The 20,656-nt window shown below is 40.1% G+C and overlaps 2 long non-coding RNA genes across 2 annotated transcripts in view; one reads left to right on the forward strand and one right to left on the reverse strand.

The window, feature by feature from the left end:
* Window positions 1-20,656, reverse strand: part of LOC131514622 (uncharacterized) — a 284,232-nt gene that overhangs the window by 156,866 nt on the left and 106,710 nt on the right. The window lies entirely within an intron of this gene.
* Window positions 4,262-6,604, forward strand: LOC131514623 (uncharacterized). Its single transcript, XR_009263172.1, has 2 exons — window positions 4,262-4,371; window positions 6,320-6,604. It is a non-coding gene; the product is annotated as an uncharacterized LOC131514623 (long non-coding RNA).

Here is a 20,656-nt window from a genome sequence, read left to right on the forward strand (position 1 = left end):
ACTGCTCTGTGGGCTGTCTCCTTCTACAGCCCTCACGGCACTGACCTTATTACAACCTACTAGGCTCGTTGTGTGTCTTCTGGCCTCTGATCTGCTCGAACACGTGAACTGTGACTTAGTTGCTATTGTGTTCTCCCCCGAAGTATAGCACCATATTTGTCATATATTTGATACCTTATAAATGCCTGATGAATGAATGAATGAGTGAGGTGGAAAAGGAAAAATGAATAATAAGAAGGGCTTATATTTTTATACAAGGTTTGCAAGGGTTATATAAAGTTTACGGTAGGTTTTTTATAAGACTGTTTAAGTTTTTTTTTTTTTTAATGTTTATTTATGTTTGAGGGAGAGAGTTTGAGCAGGGGAGGGGCAGAGAGAGAGAGGGAGACACAGAATCCGAAGTAGGCTCCAGCCTCCACGCTGTCAGCACAGAGCCTGACGCGGGACTCGAACTCATGAACTGTGAGATCATGACCCGAGCCGAAGCCAGACGCTTAACTGACTGAGCCACCCAGGTGCCCCAAGACTGTTTAAGTTTTGTTGGTAGCATATATAAATATTTATGAATAAGTAGAATAATTAAAAAAATAATTTTTAGGGCTGTAAGAGACTTTAGAGAGCATCTAGCCCAACATTTTTCTTTTACAAATGGGGAAACAGAAACTCAGAGAAGTTACGACCAGACCAAGGCTCCACGGTAAGGTAATAATAACCTGTGAATGGGTCTACACAGAGTATTTATGGGGTCTACTGTACGAATTGAGGTCTGTATTATATATGCTTTAATATTTATGTTCAAGGAAAGAATCAATATCATGCTTCACAAGCGGTATATTTAGCCCTATCGATGTACAAATTTAAGAGTAATACAAAAGTGTCTAGGATTGCAAAATCCTCAGCTACCATCTGCAACTATGGTGAATATCACACTAACTCCTATTTCCAGAATCACCAACTGGAACCTATAAAGGAGCAAGAAAATGGGAGCTCAGCGCTACCAGGAAGTTGTATTTGATGTTGCAATCTGAAAGGAGGGACTTAACTAAATTAATTTGTCTTTGTCTTTTCTTATACCCAAGGGCTTTTGCCACCTATACCTTCCATATTCCAAAGCAGTGCCAATCTCGGATGTCAGCAGCGGCACAGCCCATCAGCCTGGATGGCATTTGGTCAGTCCTTTTGTCCTGAGGGACACAGAGCAAGAGAAGTGCAAGAGTGTTTCCCTGGGGTCTGGGACCCAGTCTCCCTGGGAGCAGTGTTAATCATCAGAGCAGGTATTTAGGGGTGTTGGCTGTGTTGTACCAGCACCAAGCACTTACATGTTGCTTAATAAACATGGGTATTTGTAGTATGTGGATGTGGTAGACTCTAAAGCTAAGGGACCAGGGCAAGAGTCCCTCTTGCCTTGCTTTAAGAGCAGTGTAAACTTTGAAAGAAAATCATACACAGTAACCATCAAGCTCCCTATCAAAATGTCCTGTGATGGTAATAAGGCATAAGGCAACGGCCTACTGGGTCCTTAATACAGGGTTTCTTACATTCTTATGGCATTGCATTTAGGATCTAAAGTATAAAGGTCTAAGCAGAAAGGCCAAGAAACTGGGAATTTGCAGTCTTGGATTGTTTTCTTAAATCTACTAATTACCTACTGGGTAACTCTGAGAAAACACAACCTGTTAAAGGTTAGCCATTTCAGTCTCTCTACCCATAAAATAAGCCATAAATTATCTACACCCTTGCAGAAATACTGGGAGAATAAGTGCTCAAAGGAAAGGTATTGTATAAGGATAACATGGTTTTACAAAGTTTGAAAGCTATTCTGGCCTCCACTTAAATAGTTAGCAGGATATCAGGCTCTCATGGACAGAGTTTCCGACATAACTAGTCTTAGATGCAACAGTGTGTTTTCTTTGAGCCACTGAAAAGAAAAACGTTTTCTAAATCCAATCTATTTTCTTGGGCAAATGAATTAAGTTTGTGTGTAACATGGAACTGTCATTTGAAAGGAATCCATCATGAAAACAAGACTGTTGCCTGGGAGTCTCTCCTAGTCTGTTCATGGCTCATCTGTCATTACCTGTCCTTTCTGAGCTGCTAGACATTCCTGTCCCTCTTTGGCTTGTTACAAATTGGACAAATAGAGTCATCTGCCTTCCAGTGCCACACTGAAGCCAATTTGAGTCCTTGGGCCTCCTAGAACAATCTGTGATTTGGATTAAGGATATATATCAAGTAACTCAAAGACCCTGAGACAAATGTGGTTAAAAGCAGATAATTTCCTGATTTAAATGAGGGACTAATTTCACAAGCTTGATTAAGGAGGCATTCAGAAACCCAAACCATCTAAGCCTGTCTTGGAGGGCTATGGGATCCCTGCTGCATGGCTGGAGTCAGATTCCTTCACCAAGAAAATTTATGCTTCAGAAGCAGAGAGAATCCCCCCTCCCACCGACAAACAGCACTGAGCTGGTCTCCAGGGACCCAAGGACTCTGGAATCACCAGACAGAGCATAGTCAGGGTATGGGCTTTGGTGATCTGTAACTTCTTGGGGTTCTAATTTGAAAAACTAGCCCTAAGAAATGGGATATTTCTGGGAGGTGGATGGTTCATTTGTGTTTCCCTTTACCCATAGTAAGGAGGCTCTTCACCTTGAGAGAACCATCATTCCAGTGGTATGTGTTTTCCATTTTTAAAAGGTTATTTATTTATTTTGAGAGATAGACAGAGACAGTCCAAGTGGGGGAGAGGCAGAGAGACAGGGAGAGAGAGAATCCCAAGCAGCTCCACATTGTTGGTGTGGAGCTCAATGCAGGGCTCAAAACAGTGTTTGTTGAACAAGTAAACAAATAAAATATTACTTCATTATTCTTCCCTTGGTAATTATTCAATTAAAAAAGTGATACCTTACTTACAAGACCCTCAGAAGTATTTTCCCATCCTAAATTTCCCAGAAATCCAAATGGACAAAGTATTTCCATTTTAATTTTTAAATATCAGAAGAATGCAGTGACCACAGTTTATATTTTCCCTCCTATTTTCCTCAGGGCCTGAGTTGCTCATTTAAATGCAATTTGCTGCGTGTTTGGGTCAGTGACTTAAGTCAGGAGGCTCTTACGGTAACTCAGCGCTGTGGAAATCCCAGACTTTTGGCTGGGGTCTGGAGAAGCCTAGGATGGGTGGCTCTGAGGACCACTGTAGTTCAGCACTAGGCAGAGTTGCTGGTCCACTTAGGGCAGCAGGTCTCCAGCTTCACCAGTTTGGTTTTGCATGGAATCAGTCAGCAATGCCTGAGAAGGCCAGGAGCCCAGTCAGAATGACTAGGAAGGTTATAAACCAGAAAACTTCCACCATGGTATTTGAAAACCACACAGTATTTTACAACATTCCTGTCTATTAACTGCTGGGAAGGGCACTACCTTATTGCCTTTTGCATAATGGAACCAATCTTTCCCCTCAGAGGCCCTCGTGTTGCTTTGATCAAGTTCAAAAGATGAGGGAAATGATGACTAAGAACCTTGGGAAACAGACTGAAGAATCTCACAGACATACTCTCAAGGGTTTTTTTGGAAATTGTTGTTTGTTTGTTTGTTTGTTTGTTTGTTTTACTGATGCATCATTTTGGTAAATAATTCCTATAGTTAGTGCACTTATCAAATTCCTTACCCAAATATTTGTTATTTATAAAATAATCAAGGAAACAGACTTGTGTTTATTATTCTGAAATCAGCAGCAGTTTGATGAATTGAAAACAGTCTTACTTTTTTCCTTTTTCCTCTCCCTTTACCAGCCTCTTGTAAAAGTGCCAACATTATACAACCACCCCTCTAAACAGTAAAAATGAAAAATAAAAGTGACCTTGGTGAACTGTACATTCCCTCTGCCCAGGTTAGACTTTGGGCCAAGAGCCCACTCCCCTTAGCATCAGAGGTAGATATTTGGAATCAACTGAGTTGGAAAGGGATACTGTAAATGTCTGTTTCCGGTTCACAGGGCCCTCAGCGTCACTGCATAGTTTGGACGTCTGACTAGTTTCCTGACTTTGAGAGTCTCCTACTTTAAACATGAGGGATTGACCCTGGAAAGGAAAGGAAAGACACGCACAAGTCTGCCACTGACTCCACCAACCATTACTCTCAGGTCGGGTTTCTCCCGGTGGGATTTAAATAGAACTATTGTGACACGGACAGTGCTTTCTGTTGCTGTCCTGAGGCAGGGTGGTGGTGAGGTCGTGGGTCTGCTCACATGGTGTGAGTGGGGAAGGCCAGGTCTGGGCCAGTTCTCCACAACATAGCTTCCAGGAAAGCCCCACCTCCACTCATCGTGACCAAAGAACACAGCAAAAACAGACACTTCAAACTCAGAAAACCTTGGTAAGACTGATTCTTCTCTATATTTTCCTTAAGTGGTTCTATTTATATTTTACAAATGAAAAAGAAACACTTTGTAAAAAGGGGCACAGATCTAAACATTCCTTTCCAAAGAGCCAAACTTGCTAAATCATCACGAGAAAGGAACTGAAGCATTCCAATAATCCTTTAAAAAAAATTTTTTTAAACAGTTATTCATTTTTGAGAGACAGAGGGAGACAGTGTGAGTGGGGGAGGGGCAGAGAGAGAGGGAGGGAGACACAGAATCTGAAACAGGCTCCAGGCTCTGCAGTGTTGACACAGAGCCCAATGTGGGGCTCGAATTCACAGAGCCCAAGATCATGACCTGAGCCAAAGTCGGATGCCTAACCTAATGAGCCACCCAGGCACCCCTGAATCGTTTTATTTTAAAATAACTGCAGTTATCCTTTACCAGACTAAAACTCTAGGGCCACAGTAACTTCAGCTCTTCACAGTTGCCACAAAGCTTAACATACATGTTTAAACACTTGAGCTGTCTTTAAAGTCACCCTATTCTTGAATGTCCTCAACTTTGTCCTTATTTTCATGACTATGTTTCTACATTAACAAATTCAATGGCGACTTTCACCTACCTCTAGAGGTCTTGGATTAGATTGTTTCTATTCCTTTATAATTAATATGTTGAGCTGGCTGAAAAACAGATTGTTGTCAGTCAAGGTGCGACCGGTGGTTGCTAATTCCTGAGGCCAATGGACTCCTGTTGGCACGATGATGGAGAGAGGCCAAAGAATCCAATTTCCCAGAGGAAACACAGGAATGGGGAGAGGTACCTGGGGGAAGGGAGTGACAGGGCTGGGTTGGGGGAGGGTGGGACACTAGCAATGAAGGCCTACCGGCATTTTCTGGGGGAAAGGGTGCATCATATATTCATAAGTTAATGTTTCATATTCATGAATAAAAGTTTCATTTACCATTATGAAAGTAAGAATTTATGTACATAAATAAAAACTCCAGCAAATAATTTTATTATACCTAGGGGATTCTACTGGCAGGAGTCACCTCACCACCACCCCCAACAAGCCCCCAAATGAGAGAAGGCAGGCAAGAGCCCTGGAAGCAATGCTGCTGTCAGCTGTCAGTCGCAGGCATCCCGCCAATGGAAGTCCAGAGAAGAGTGGGAGGGGGAAAAAGCTTTTGTTTTCCCTTTCTTCCAGCCTTATGAAACAACAAGCGAAGCTTGTCCCTTAGGATTCCACTTAAGTCTCGCCCAAACTACTTTCTCTCAGGAACTTTTGCCTCGAACCACTTTTAGGCACTGAACTAGTTCCTTCTTGCTGGAAGAACGTTATTGTATTGTCTGAAATAGCGCACGCTTCCTTCCAGAAGGCCGGCGGAAAACCCCAGTGATGCCTTTTCCCACTAAACTATTAGGATTTCTCCTTCCAGTAAGTGCAAAAAGAAGAACACGCAACCGTTACTAACTGGCAGCCTAGGAATGTTTTTTGAATTGTAAAGTTACATTTTTTTAACTTAAAATTTCTATTATAATCTTAGTCAGTGCAGAGACCATGCCATACATCCTTGTATCCCCACAATATCCACTATTATTTATGCACGTAATTGGAGATGACTAATGATTTTTTATGAGAAGGAAATTGACCCCCAAATTTAAAGCCTTTTTCATGCAGAACTTGGACCAAGCAAAGGCCCGTAATATCTGTAAAGGTGATAGAAAAGCAATGAGGATAGTCCTTATCCCAGTCTAGTATGAAACTCTAGATTGATGAGTGGTTTTTCCTTTCACTGTTTTAATGAAGCAAAGGAGGAATGTAAATAATTGAAAAACAATTTCCAATTCAAACAAAATTCATCTGAATTTGGTTTTGATTTGTGATAAATCCTGCACCTCTATAGTGACCATGATCCTCTTCTATTTGACTTGAACTTCAATCTCTGTCTCATTGATCAGGTCCTGGCTAGAAGGAGGACCCAGAAGATTCCAGACATCCAAGGAAGATACTCTGTGGGAAAAAGAGGAGAGGTGGGAGAAAGTGCTGGACTAGAGGACCCAGCAGTGGTCGTTGTTGACGCTCATTTCTGCCGCTAAATCACTTTGTGTCACTGAGAAATGTTTTTTCCCTTTTAATGCCTGAGGTTTCTTCTTGACAACTGAGATGAATGGACCAGGTAATGTGAAAATTTCCTGTTGGGATGGTGATAGAAATTCACATGTAAATAAAAGTTCATAGGATTTTGCATTTTTGTGCTGAATGTGGAAAAAGCTTATGAATTTAATAATAAAAACTAAAAATGGATAAACTGAGTCAAACAAAGAATTATCAAAACTCAAAGAAATTTAGGGACAAAAATGGAAACAAAGTAAAACATTTACATACTTTTAATTCCAGTGTTTACGACTGTTTCCTTCTACAGCTTATTTAAAGGCACATTTCAAAGTTGTAATAATTTTGAGTAAATCCCCTCATTGACTTGAATGTATGTAAATCTGATCTTAGTCATTTGAACTTGACACAATTCAGCAATTTTTGAAATTTGTATTCTAGCTATTCAAGTAATGAATAGTGTCATTTGCTTATTTGATGCGATTAAAAAAATGGGTCCTTTGAGAAACTGCTTCTGGGTATCAATACTAAAATGAAAACACTGGCTAAAATCATAAAAGCAAGAAAATTAATTTCAGGGCATTTTAAGCTCCCCCAGCTTCCTGGGCTCACAGGGCTTCAGAAGTTGAGAATTGCTCTCTGATGTCACTGTTCTCTGAAAACTGATCCATTCAAATCCATATGGTGGACATCTTTGAATCACATACTGCTTACATTTTTCAGTGCCTCTGAAAAAAAATTTCCCCCTTTTAATCCTCAAAACCAAACTCAAATAAATTGTTTTACCCACCTGCAGCTTCCTCTGAGGAATATGTCTTTGATTCAATCCATCATTTCCTCTATTCTCCAACCCCCAAATTATCCAATTTTAGTTTTGAATTCAAATCACTATTACTGTCACAGATTCTGAGCTGCGAAAATGGAGTGTGGTTTTTTGTGATGCATCACGGAGATGTTACACAAATATAAGCCGGGAAATTTCTCATTTCTTTAATTCTCTATTACAAGCTACAACTTTATTAATTCAACAGAGTTTCAACATGGTTCTGTAGACTGAAAATCCAGAAACAAATTCAAAGACACCTGGGCAGCTCAGTCGGTGGAACATCTGACTTCAGCTCAGGTCATAATCTCATGGTTCGTGAGATCGAGCCCCGCAAAAGGCTCGCTGTTATCAGCGCAGAGCCCACTTAGGATTCTCTGTCTCCCTCTCCCTCTGCCTCTCCCCCATTCATGCTCTCTCTCTCTCTCTCTCAGAAATAAATAAACATTTAAAATTAATTAATTAAAGCCTCTATGAAAGAGAAAACTATCTGCTGAATGACAAAGTCCATACAGAGGAATGGGCATGGACCCCGTTGGTTTGTGCACATAGAGGACACTGGTAGCAGGAGCCTAGAAGAAGACTCTGTGTAACACAGAATTACTGCTGGCTCAAGAAGCACTCAGACAGTGCCCAAGGGCAGGCAATCAACAAATGGTTGATGGACAGTCCTCCCCTGTCTTCTGACTCTTCCTTTGCACCCAGTTTACACTCCAATATTCTATCATTGCCTTGCTTCAATTAGACTTCAAGCTCAGCTTCTGTCCCACCCCAACACTCATTCATGTTTTTAAATATCTTTCTTACTGGGGTGCCTGGGTGGCACCAGACTCTTGGTTTCAGCTCAGGTCATGATCTCATGGTCATGAGATTGAGCCACATATGGGGCTCTGCACTGATGGTGAGAGCCTGCTTGGTATTCAGTCTCTCTCTCTCTCTCTCTCCCTGCCCCTCCCCGACTCGTGGTCGCTCTCTGTCTCTAAATAAATAAATTTATTTTTTAAAAAAGAAATAAATATCTTTCCTACTTGCACACATCCCTATTTTGTGTCATTGTATTATAAGGACATATACCATTGTAGAATTTTTAGAATGAAAATAAGATGTGGTTCTAACAGTACAGAATGTCACCATATACTTGCAAGTTCTTTGTTTTTTAAATTTTTTCTTAAAGTTTATTTATTAATTTTATTTTGAGAAAGACAGAGAGAGCACGTGAGTGAGGGTAGGGTGGGGGAGTGGAGAGAGAATCCCAAGCAGGCCCTGCATGGTCAGTGTGGAGCTTGATGTGGGGCTCAAATTCACAAACTGTGAGATCATGACCTGAGTCGAAACCAAGAGTCAGACACTTAACCGACTGAGCCACCCAAACATCCTATATACTCAGGAGTTCTTAATTTATATCCTGTTCCTTCTGTGGGAAGAGCCCACCATTTGCACTCAGGTCAATTGCCATATATCCTGGTAAGACCTGGTTACTCCTCAGATGCCTTGTGAAGCCTCTCTGACTGTCCCCCTCTTCTGTGCTTCCCAAGCATCCTGAACAACCTCTATCATAGTTTATAATAGACTGTTATGGACTAAATTGTGCTCCCCCCAAATTCATATGTTGAAGTCCCCATCTCCATTACCTCAGAAGGTAACTGTATTTGAAAACAAGGTCTTTAAAGAGGTGGTTAAGTTAAAATGAAGACATTAAAGTGAGACCCTAATCCAACATGACTGGTGTCTGCATAAGAAGAGGAGAAAGGCCAGAGATACATGTACAGAGAGGAGGGGCCATGTGAGGACACAGCAAGAAGGTGCCATCTGCAAAGCAAGGAGCGAGGCCCCAGGAAAAACCAAAGTTGCTAGTGATGCGATCTTGGACGTCTAGCCTCTGGAACTGTGAAAAATGAATTTTTGTTGTTTAAGCCAGCCAATCTGTGGTGTTTTAGCAGCCCTAGCAAGATAACACACTGTTCTGCAAACTGTTACCTGATCCATCTCTGCTTCTATATTGTGAAGACTCTCAAAAGGAATTGTATTTAATCTCACTAGTCATAGAACCTGGCAGAGTACCTGACATATATAAAAAAAATTTTTTTTGCTGAATGAAGAAAGGAAGGCTTTTCCTGACTCAATTTGATCATCAACCTCTAGTCACTTGGCATCTTATTTTGCTCCCTATTTTTATTCATCTTCTTCCATCCTAATTCTAATGCTTTGAATACCTGTGTCTGTTTTGCACCTAAGTCTTTAACTCTGTCGATTTATTCCTAGTTTTTAGAGGTACCACACAGGACACTAGCAATGTCTGGAACCACCCCTCCTGCACTGGACATACACATAGCAGTTGGGCGCTATGGTTTCTTATGAGGGCAATACACCCGGCCAAAAGATGCCAATTTACACAGTACAAACAGTGAAACGATGGCATACGCGCCCATTTTCTAGTCAGGCTGGTCTCTCCATCTCAAAGAGGCTGAAACTGTTCCTAAGTGGAGCCTTTTCTGACTGCCAGTTCTGATGTGATCAAAGTAAGACAGCAGGGGCACCTGGGTGGCTCAGTTGGTTAAGCATCTGACTCTTGGTTTTGGCCCAGGTCATGATCTCATGGTTGGTGAGATCAAGCCCCACGTCAGGCTCTATGCTGACAGTGTGGAGCCTGCTTGGGATTCTCTCTCTCTCTCTCTCTCTCTCTCTCTCTCTCTCCCTCTCTCTCTGCCTCTCTCCCTCTGCTCTCTCAACATAAATACACAAACATTAAAAAAAAAAAATAAGAGAGGAGGTCACTGGCACAGTGACCCAGTAAATGTTTAAAAGGGTGGGAAGTCAGCTTAGTAGAATTGGGAGCTGCCTCACATCCTGAAGTAATTACTCGAATAAATCACTCTTACGTCCATATATATATATATATGGACGTATATATACGATGTATATATACATATATATATATTTGTTTCTCAAATTAGGGGATAACTACATAAAACAACTCAGAAAGATTCCGCTTGTGTGAATAAAACCTGATTGTACTTTGAAAACACTACATTTCAGCGTTTCTCTGCTCCAGTCTCCTGGGTCCCAGTAAACTTTGAGGAAAGAATGACAGGGCTGGAGTATTTACACATTCATAAAGGCTGTATTTGTTTTCATATATACTTGCTGCTTCGCTGCTTGCCTCTGCTTTCTTGCTTAAGAAACATAATGTTGAAATGGAATATTTTTTTTAATTTTTTTTTTAACGTTTTATTTATTTTTGAGACAGAGAGAGACAGAGCATGAACGGGGGGAGGGTCAGAGAGAGAGGGAGACACAGAATCGGAAGCAGGCTCCAGGCTCTGAGCCATCAGCCCAGAGCCCGACGCGGGGCTCGAACTCACGGACCGCGAGATCGTGACCTGAGCTGAAGTCGGACGCTTAACCGACTGAGCCACCCAGGCGCCCCGAAATGGAATGATATTTTATGTGAGTGAGGGTGCGTGATGAGTCCTCTTATAAAAGAGTAGCCTGTCCTGATGCAAGTAGACTCAGACTGACCTACTTCTCTGGACATTGGTGAGCAAAATTTGTAGTGGACGTTGTTTGAACCTAATGCGTGGAAGAATGTTTTCTCCTGTAAGATGGTTTGTAATGGCAAATCATTCTATCCCCAGGTTCTGTTTTGTATTGTGCATGTGTGTTTTTTAATTCCCAGTTTAAATGGTAAGTCTAGCAATTCTTTACTTTTCCATAAATAGAATGTTTAATGGTACAGAGTATCTTAATGTTACAGCTATACTGAAATATTGTGGACCAGTTTATTTTACTTTCCAAAGAAGTGTTGCAAGGCAAATTACACATTTAAAAGAAGAAATGGTCTGAGATTTAGCCCTAGATGCCTTGAGGTGAGAAATTAAGAGCCAGGAGCTCATTTGTGATGAGATAATGATGAAGATTCTGCAGTAAATTCCCAGGACCGCCTCTTCTAGGCACTCAGGTAAGAAAACTCCATATTAAATGTCCATTGTGTGCAGGATACGATGTAAATACCTTGAGAGCCATTAAGGATTAACATCTTTAAAAAAATTTTTTTTAATGTTTATTTATTTTTGAGAGAGAGACAGAGCACAAGCAGGGGAGGGGCAGAGAGAGAGGGAGACCCAGAATCCGAAGCAAGCTCCAGGCTCTGAGCTGTTAGCACAGAGCCCGATGCAGGGCTCGAACTCACAAACCGTGAGGTCATGACCTGAGCCAAAGTTGGATGCTCAACCGACTGAGCCACCCAGGTGCCCCAAGGATTAACATCTTTTAAATGTTTCTGGTCCTCAAGGAGTTTACAGTAAAGTTGGGGACAAAAATTTGAATCCTGATCAAGTCAAATAGAAATAAAGTATTTCGGGGCACCTGGGTGGCTCAGTCGGTTAAGCGTCCGACTTCAGCTCAGGTCACGATCTCGTGGTCCGCGAGTTCGAGCCCCGCGTCGGGCTCTGGGCTGATGGCTCAGAGCCTGGAGCCTGCTTCCGATTCTGTGTCTCCCTCTCTCTCTGCCCCTCCCCCATTCATGCTCTGTCTCTCTCTGTCTCAAAAATAAATAAACGTTAAAAAAAAAATTAAAAAAAAAAAAAGAAATAAAGTATTTCAATATTAGATCTAAATAAAAAGAGATGTCATTTCCCATAAGGCTATCCATGGTTAATTGCTAAATGAGTTCAACAAGCAAGCAATGCTCTGAGGACCCAGAAAGAGCAGGCTTGGGAATGTATCATCAGGACAAGTAGATGTAAATAGGCCCAGGGTAGGCCAACAAACCTACCTAGTTGTCTCCAGATTATGAGAGCAGACAGACCTGAGTTTAGCTCCACTGAGGATGACCCGGATCAAGTTCTTTTCTGTGCTGAATCTGTCTTCTCAGAAGAAAATAAAGATGATAAACCTACCCTTTAAGCTGTTGTGAAGAGTAGATGAGCTCTGTGTAAGTAAATTCTTGGTGTAGACTCTCACACATATTAGGATTTATGAGAGCCAACATCATGTTATGTATCAACTTGTCTTTTAGTTTATTGTCTGTTTCCCCCACTCAGAAGTAAGCTCTTTGAAGGTGGGGACTCAGGATTGTTCTTGGATCCACAGTGTCTATATCACTATCCAACAAATAATAAGTGCCTAGTACATATTTGTTGAATGAATTAATCAACGAATAATTAATTTAACATAAAAAAGTAGATTAGGTAATATTATTGTTCAACCCTGTCTTTTTCATATTTCTTCTTATCCCTCTTCATTGTCTTTAACCTTAGGAGCAACAAGAGATGTTACAAGCCTCAGGCTAAATTACAAATTAGCAGGATCATTTGGAGTTTTTAAGTTGTCCCTATAAGTTCAGGCTACTGGAACTTGCATTTTTTTCCTTTGAAAAGAGTAGACAATGCAGTGGGAAAATAAAGCTTTTCTTCGTGTATCTCCTTCCTCCTCAGCTTTTCCTCACTGAATCCTCATCAGATTTGTGCCCTTTGTGCCCTTCTCATGCATCAATATCTGAAAATAAGGAATAGAGACAAATCATGGGGAGGAAACAAATAATTTTGCACATAGACCTTCCATCTCCCATGGAGACAGGGTTGGAACGTAACTTGCCCTTTCTCCAACTCAACTCAATGCCCATTTTTAAGCCCAGGAAGGCTTCGTTAGCCAAAGCCTGCCAAATGAAGCATGTCTGTTAGAAAACTGTTGTGTTTGCCATAACACCAGGTCAAGCAAAAATAGACATCTAGTGTGAGATCACTTGGTTTTGTGCAAAAGTCCCTGTCACTGCCACCACAGACAGACTTATTTTGACCTAATTTTCAGTTCTGTTATGATTTTATAGACTAAAATGAGATTTGGGGTGTTTTAAGAACACTGACCAGGGTTTCTATCACTAGCGGGAGGGAAGGAATCAACAACCAACATTTTATCATCTTGTGTTGGTGTGTGACCAACTGGCGCGTCTCATTAAAATCTTATTTGCAGGAAATGGACTCATTTACAGCTCCCCACTCAGTAGTATGTTTGTTAATAGTGCAGAAGGGAGGTAAAATGAGTCACAAAAGGTCAACTCTGGATCGAGTAAGTTTCCTCCCAGACTGCAGATTGCTGACGCCTCACTATGTTTTCCGTATGTGACACAAAGCTGCGATCCATGCCCAGGGTAGCCTCTTAGATAAAATGCTATCCCCAGACCTGCAAAACCCATTATTGCCTAAGAAAAGCCAAAATTACTGAATGTTTTCCTTTTTTCGGACTTAAAATGCACGTCATCAACCACGTAAAGGAAAAAGAACAACGTGCAAAGTATTCTCTGGGGTTTCTCACCCGTTCTAAAATATTCTCACAATGAGTTCTCAGCTTAAAAATGGTTTCATCAGAAGATTTTAATGTCCCTGAATGAGCATTTCAAGAAATTCAAAGAAATGAAATCTAAACATTTCAGGGACATCTTGTGGAGAGGTTGATGCAAATACTTAGGTATTTTGCTTTTCATATGAAAAATACCTTAGAATCTACATAAGGGTCTTAATGGACCTTAAAAAATTATTTTTTTGTAACATGAATACATTAGTCAGGGTCCTAGTAAGAAATAGAATTCACCCCAGAAGTTTCCAGTGAAGACATTTTAATAAATAAATACAACAAAGGTGTGGGCAGGTAAAAGGAACAAACAAGAGATATTGAGGCACCCAGAGACCAGAGACAGTAGGAAGCTGTTATCACTATTGGGTCTAAAGGGCAAGGGGAGGGAATGGTGCTACCTGATTCCCTTGCAAGCTGGTAGAGGCTACAGTCCTTACCAAAGACCCACCCAAGGAAGACAGGGAGCCAGGAAGAAACACCCTGATCACCATCTCCCTCCCACCTCTGATCTCCTGCTGGTGCTTCCTATTGGCCCAACTGAACTGGAAGGCAGTGGCAAAGGAGACTGGGTGATAGAGTCCCTAAGGGTTAGTTGGCTAGCACATAGAACAGAGTGGACAAAGGCAGAGGATTAATCTACAAGGGCGAATGGAACATAAAAAGCATAATGTTTTTCAGAGGCAATGATTTTGCTCAATATTTATTTATCTATTGCTGGTATTAATGATAAATTTGCAGCTACTTACCCAGGATTTCCCTCTACTCTGAGCCCCTTTGAGACTCTGTAATCTGTATTTATATTCCAGGCCATGAAACACAGTTTCTCTCTGTGCAGTGCTAACTCTTCCCTATTGTGATTAATTCTTACCTCCATGTCAATGAAATTTAAAATTATGAAAACTGGGAAGACCATTCTTCACCTTTATGAATCTTTAAATTCATAATCTCTTGATTTGGCACAGTTTCATTCTTCCAGGGACATTAAAACATTTTAGTTTTGTTATCTCATTGATTCTCGCCATATCTCTGATGGGTAGGCATCCTGGTATCTAGTACCTAGTACAGTGATACACGGAAATAGACGCTCAATAAATGCTTGCTGACAAGATGATCACCATCGAATGCCTCTTGTGCAGATAGGAGAGCTTACATTGAGAAGTTAAGCAATTTAGCCAATGTCTCATGATGTGCCAATGGGAATAGAAGCCAAGTCAGAGGGTTTACCCTGAATATGCTTCCTCTAAGTGGAGATTTTGCTAAGCAGGGCAAGAATTTGAACAAGAGTTTATTTTCTCCCTGTACTTTGACCCAATCTCAAGAAAAGTTGAGAAATTCAGGGCATAGTTTTTCAACTGATTTGTTTCCTAGATTGCCAGCAAGATGTATGCCCCATTATTTATTCTTAATCATTAGACATGAAACATTCTTGACAGCAGGAACAAAAAATCGAATTATTCTCTTAAAGGAAATAACTAAACTACTATACATTTTTTTGTATTATTTCTGGGATGGGAAGGAGATGAAACCTGAGAACTACATGTGAAATCAGTTACAGCAAACTCTTATTGATGAAAAGGATAGGAATAACCTGAAACACATAAATGTACATGGTTTTAGAAACTCTACAGTTGTACATTCCAAAGTTTGAAATGGTAGTTTTTTCTTGGATATCACTGTTTTCCTGAATATTCCATGAAGGGTTCATATAGAGGAGAAACAGAGGGGCCTGGCTTCACTGCAAGTGAGATCAACTCTTTGTGAAATAATATTAAATCAGGTAGATTAAATTTTGTACATAAGGTACGTCATTCATCAACATGAAAACATGTGGCTGCAGGGATGATCTATAATTTTGGAAGCCTGTGTTGCTACTTCTTTCAGAGAGTGTATTGCCTACCCGCTTGATCTGTAGATGATACAAGCTCTTTCCCTAGATCTGTCCTCCAAGAAGGGACCAAGAAGGCATGTGCTCACTCCTAGATCCAAGGACCAGCCAACACAGCTATTTATGAAGCATATGGACAGAACTTGTATAAACAGGCTAGACTGTCCACATGAGTGCATGCAAAGTGTTCAGTGATGAGCAGGATTAGGAGGAGAAAGCAGAAAGGCAGAGAGCTGGGGGATGGGGCCTCAAGGATTTAGAGAATTCTAAAGTTGAACCTGGCCTTCTAGGTGGTTATAAAGGTATTATTAATCATGGTGGGAGGATAGATCATATTTTGACATTTGCAACCTCGAAATATTTAGACATATGTCAATGTGAGCCTCCATTTGTACTCTAGCCTGAGCCTCTATAACTGTTAGGAGACTGATTTCTTGACTAGTACAGTGCACAACACATAGGAGATGCTTAATGCATGACCGAGGATTGGCTTACAATAAAAAGATGTGGAATAATTGAGACTCAAGGGAAATAATTGTGCAGCATTTGAGTAAGAGAAAATAATAGAAGATGTTAATTATAGTTGAATTAGCAAAGTAGTTAATATACTTCCTAAGAATGTTTATATTCAAAGGCCAAACTTAAACATTCTTGCTAGGAAGATGTTATTTACCAAATTAATGGTCAATTTTTAAAAGCCTCCCTTGAATTCTCCAGCATTCTTTGTATTTCCAAAACACAACACTAATCTACAAAGCACTCATAGATGGGTTAAGAACGAAGTCAAATAAAACATGAGTCAGATAGCAAGTTATACTCCATCCAAAGAGGAAGAATTAATAAAAATTAGCAACAGGGGCACCTGGTGGCTCAGTCAGTTAAGTGTCCAACTTCATTCAGCTCAGGTCATGATCTCATGGTTCATGGGTTCGGGCCCCACGTCAGGCTCTGTGCTGGCAGCTTAGAGCCTGAAGCCTGCTTTGGATTCAGTCCTTCCCTCTCTCTCTGCCCCTTCCCCGCTCACGCTCTGTCTCTCTTGCTCTCAAAAATAAATACTAAAAATATTTAAAAATAAATAAAAACTAGCAACAACATTTCTTGGAACCAGCATTTCAGGTCTCCGTCACTTAAATGACCCCTTTATCCTTCATAGGCAGATACTATCATTCCTGTAAGTGAAAGGAACCTCTATCTTCTCGGTGGAACCTTGAGAACTAAGGTCCTGCTTGTCACAGATTTGATAATTTAAATGCACATAGGCATTTTAACTTTTTCTCCAGTATAAGAATCAATGGTTTGCCATGTTGAGTAACCAAGAACTCTTATCTCTTTCCTAAAGATAATACTTTTATTGTCACATAAATGTGTGTTACTAACAACTGTAAAGAAATTCCAGGATAAAATATGTATCTACATATGCTTACATGTGTGTGCATGTATATATGTGTGGAAATTGAGGTGGGGGGGAAGAGAGAATCTATTCAACCTGGAAAATCAACTAAGAAACGTCTATTGACTGACTTCTTTATACTCAGCATTTGCCACTTTATGCTAAGCATAGGAGATGAAGAGTCAAGGTCTTCAAACAACGAGATACCAGTGTAAAACTGTTAGAATGGACAAAATTTGGAACACTTCCAAAATTTGGAAATGTTAGACAAGATGTGGAGGAATGAGAACTCTCATTCATTGCTGCTAGGAATGCAAAGCTACTTTGGAAGATAGTTTGATGGTTTATTAAATAACTAATATACTTTTATCATATGATCCATCAATTTTGCTCCTTGGTATTTGTCCAAAGGAGTTGAAGACATGTCCACACAAAAACTTGCACTTGAATGTTTATATCAGCTTTATTCAGAATTCAGAATTTGGAAGCAACCAAGATATCCTTCAATCAGTGAATGGATAAACAAACTGTGGTACATCTGTGGTAATGGAATATTATTCGGTGCTAAAAAGAAATGAGCTGTCAAGCCATAAAAAGACATGGAGAAAACTTAAATGCATATTATTCAATGAAAGAAGTTAGTCTGAAAAGGCTACATATTCTATGATCCCAACTACATTCTGGAAAAGGCAAAACTATGAGGATAATAAAAATATTAATGGCTGTCATGGTTGGAGGAAGGAGAGGAGGAATGAATAAGCAGAGCACAAAATATTTTTAGGGTAGTAAAAATACAATATTATTATGTCATTATACATTTTATTATGCATATTATTATATATTTGTCTAAATCCATAGAATGTACATCAAGATTGAACTGTAATGTAAAATATGGACTTTGAGTGATTATGATGTGTCAATGTAGGTTCGTCAATTGAACCACTCTGATGTTATGGTGTTGGGGAGTCTGGGGTGTTGATAATGGAGGGGGCTGTGCATATGTGGGGGCTGGGAGTATATGGGAAATCTCTAATTTTTCAGTTTTGTGGTGAGCCTGAAACTACTTAAAAATTAAGTCAAGAAGAAGGAGAAGGAGGAGGAGAGGGAGGAGAGAGAGGAGAGGGAGGAGGAGAGGGAAGAGAGGGAGGAGGAGAGAGAGGAGAAGGAGGAGGAGAGGGAAGAGAGGGAGGAGAAGAAGAAGGTGAGAAGGGGAGAAGAAGGAGGAGGAGGAGAAGAAGAGGAGGAGGAAGACGAAGAGGAGGAGGAGGAGGAAGAGGAGGAGAAGGAGGAGGGAGTCATCATCGTACTAGTAGTAGTAATACAAGGTCTTGTCCCCAGGAAAGTTTACAATATTTGATGAGAGTTGGGTCTGGAGCGATGAGAGAAGTACTGCGGTCATATGTTGGTAGGGGTATGGGCACAGATTTGCCTGTTACCTCCCATGAATAGACACTGTGATTAGGTGTGTTATATTAGGGCATCTCATTTAATTTTCACCAAACCAGTGCATGTAAATACTATCCCCATTTCCCAGATGAGGAAGGTTTAGAAGAAGAGCTAGGGGTGCCTGGATGGCTGGTCGATTAAGCATCCAATTCTTAATTTTGACTCAGGTCATGATATCACGGTGATGAGATCAAGCCCTGTGTCAGGCTTGCACTGGGCATGGGGTCTGATTGAGATTCTCTCTCTCTCCCTCTGCCCTGTCCACCTACTTGCATTCTCTCTCTCTCTCTCTCTCTCTCTCTCTCTCTCTCTCTCTCTCTCTCTCTCTCCCTCTCTAATAAAACAGAGAGAGAGAGAGAGAGAGAAGAACCTAATGAAACAGCAATGTAACTGAGCAGTTTCCAAAAGAACTATTTAAAACTAACTTATAAGATTGTAAATTGGTACTGTCACTATGGAAAACAGTATAAAAGTTCCTCAAAAAATTAAAAATAGAACTACTATGTGACCCAGAAATCTCACTTCTGGAAGTGTATCTGAAGGAAATGAAAACAGGATATCAAAGAGATATCTGCACTCTCTTGTTAATTGCAGAATTATTTACAATAGCCAAGGTATGGAAATAACCTAAATGTGCGGCAATGGATGAGTGGAAAAAGACGTAGTTCGTGTATATAGTGGAATATTATTCAGTCACGAGAAAGAAGGAAACGCTGCCATTTATGACAACACAGATAGACCTTGATGCTAAGTGAAATAAGCCAGATAGAGAAAGACAAATACTGAATGGTGTCTCTTAACTCTTGGAAAATCTTTTTTAAATTTTTTTTTTTTTCAACGTTTTTTATTTATTTTTGGGACAGAGAGAAACTGAGCATGAACGGGGGAGGGGCAGAGAGAGAGGGAGACACAGAATCGGAAACAGGCTCCAGGCTCCGAGCCATCAGCCCAGAGCCTGACGCGGGGCTCGAACTCACAGACCGCGAGATCGTGACCTGGCTGAAGTCGGACGCTTAACCGACTGCGCCACCCAGGCGCCCCAACTCTTGGAAAATCTTAAAAATCTTAAATAAACAAATTTTTTTAAAAAGCCAAACAGAGTATATAAAAGTGGTTGCCAGGGACTAGGGGTAGGGGAAATAGGGAGAAGTTAAAAAAGGATACAAACTTTCAGTTATAAGATGTATAAGGTCTGATCCATGTCTAACATGGTGACTATAGTTGGTAACACTGTATTGTATAATGGAAATTTGATAAGAGAGTAGAATTTAAATGTTCTCACCAAAAAAATCAAATAAAACAATTATGTAAGGTAACGGATATGGTCATTAACTAGATGGAAGGAATACTTTCACAATGCATATGTATACCAAATTATCACAATGTACACTTTAAATGTCTTAGAATTTTATTTGTCAATTGTACTTTGATAAAACTGAAATACATAAACTTGATCAGCTGAATCAGATTGCTCATACAACTCAATTATGTTGTCAAAGACATAAGTCGGTCCCTCTCAATTCATGGCAGGGTCTTCAAATGGAAAAAAATGGATGGATTTCACAGGGTGATCTTGGCTTCAGAAACAGTGATTACATGCATTGTGCTCACTTAGAGGTAGTAATGCTCAAAATCAAGAAAAAATTTAAAAGGAGAATCAAATTAATTCTTACCTATATCACAGCATCTCTTCCTTCTTAGTTGTTTTATATTAATTTTTTGGTTTTGTTTTGAAAAACATTCTACTTGTGCTTAAGAAAGATGTATAGTCTCTAATTATTGGGTGCAGGATCTGTATATATGCCTATTAGATCATGTATATTAGTTATGTTACTCAAATGTTCCATATTTGGCTTTCAAATAATTGGGAAAGATGTATTGAAATCCAGTAGATATATTGCATTTTTATATTTCTCCTTATAATCCTATGAATTGGCCTCATATATTTTGAGGTTATTTTAGAATTACTAAATCATCTAAAAGAGTTGAAAAAACACAAGGAAAGGAATTTAAACATTTTGAAATTTATTGAGAATATGGTGTCAACTCAGAATAGTTTTATCCCATGGTTTCTTATATAACTGGTGAAATGTAAATTGGCCCCACTTCTGCTTAGCACATGTATTTATCCCTCATTTGAATTTAATCAAATAACAATACAAAATTTACATACATATTTTAACAATTTCCTTACTGCCTTATTCCTCACCAGATAAGGTCTGGTGCTGAGCCCTGGTTCTTAGGTTTGTTGAGTTCAAGGAAGAATTTACTCCCAGTGAAATGATCTT

Source organism: Neofelis nebulosa, chromosome 6 (assembly GCF_028018385.1).
Source record: "Neofelis nebulosa isolate mNeoNeb1 chromosome 6, mNeoNeb1.pri, whole genome shotgun sequence".
Classification (NCBI taxonomy): Eukaryota; Metazoa; Chordata; class Mammalia; order Carnivora; family Felidae; genus Neofelis; species Neofelis nebulosa.